Raw genomic sequence first — 1609 nt, 5'->3', positions numbered from 1 at the left:
CCTTACTCCCGGGTTTCGGCACCAATTTAACAACGTTCGTAGTTCGGGAAGAAGGAGGCGGGAACCGGCGAACACTTAAACAAAACTTTAATAAAATAAATAAACACAAAATGAAAGTAAAGCGGCAGCCCCTCGCGGACGACTGCTGCACACAAAACACAAAATAAAATCCAGGCTTGGTCCTCTCTCGTCCAGCACTGTCGTCACTTCTCCTTTTATCCTTCCGGAGCTCCTCCGTGGGACTCGAGACCGGTGAGTGGTGCAGGTGTCGAGCATTAGCATTTACTCCACCGACCTCGCTCCGTTCCCACGGCTCTCGGCCCCCCACATTATTCAAGATAAAGTGTGACACATTATTCAAGATAAAGTAAAGTCTGATTCAACGAGAAATATCAGAAGCCAAGTCCTGACTGTGGCAAAAGGAGGAGTTGGGGATGGAGGAGGGTGATTTGCTCCTGAGCAAGCGATAAAGCTGCAGAATAATTCTGAATAGACCTTATATAGGAATGACGTGATAGGCGTCATATTCCTATAGGTAGATATGAATCAGCAGAGAATCAGCCAATGCAAGCCTGACTCACGTGACCTGCCAGAACTAACGCTATACATTTCATTTCTGTCAGGACCACTATCGTCAAAATGATTGACACTTCCCAGATAGCATGTAGTAATCGGTCCGAGCTCGGCTGCCCCATGGCGCCTGCGGCTCAGACTCGGCATCGGCAAGTATGATCCGGGCCAAGTGTGGCCTGCAGCTCGCTCTGGCGCATGTGTTTTTGTTACGGCTGCAAAGCACTGGGCCAATTTCCAGTCCACCGTAACTCGCCCGCATCTGGCTGTAGAGTACGGGCCATTTCTGGCAATGACTCGGCTTGGTTCAGTCATAGACGGTTACATTAATATATCAATAATTAACATACAACTGTTTTAAAATTTACTTAATACCCTGACAGTATCTTATAATGTTAACTACTAGATTAATGCCGTGAATTTATCAAAAACAAAATATCTGCAAGGCAAGGCAAGTTTATTTATATAGCACATTTCATACACAATGGTAATTAAAAGTGCTTTACATAAAAGAAAAGAAAATAATAATAATAAAAAATATAATCACAACAATAAAACAAGGAATTTAAAACTTTGAAAATGATTTAAAAATGTATTTAAAAGGTTTAAAATTAATTTTAAACAGTTAAGAACAGAAAATGATTATACATAAAATATAGTGCAATCAGTTTGGACATTGCACAGTGCTCATTCAATAAATGCACAGCTAAACAGATGAGTTTTGAGTCTGCATTTAAATGTGACTAATGTTTTAGCACATTTGATCTCTTCTGGAAGCTGGTTCCAACTGCGGGCGGCATAATAGCTAATAGCGGACTCCCCTTATTTTGTGTGAACCCTTGGTATTTCTAACTGACTCGATCCTAATGATCTGAGTGGTCTGTTTATATTCAGTGAGCATATCTGCAACGTATTTCAGTCCTAGGCCATTGAGTGATTTATAAATGAGTAAAAGTACTTTAAAATCAATCCTAAATGTAACTGGAAGCCAGTGTAAGGACCTGAGGACTGGTGTGATATGCTCAGATTTTCTGGTTCT

This window comes from Sinocyclocheilus grahami, unplaced genomic scaffold (genome assembly GCF_001515645.1).
Source record: "Sinocyclocheilus grahami isolate Dianchi unplaced genomic scaffold, SAMN03320097.WGS_v1.1 scaffold1728.1, whole genome shotgun sequence".
NCBI classification, from domain to species: Eukaryota; Metazoa; Chordata; class Actinopteri; order Cypriniformes; family Cyprinidae; genus Sinocyclocheilus; species Sinocyclocheilus grahami.
Note: the sequence above shows the minus strand (reverse complement) of the source record.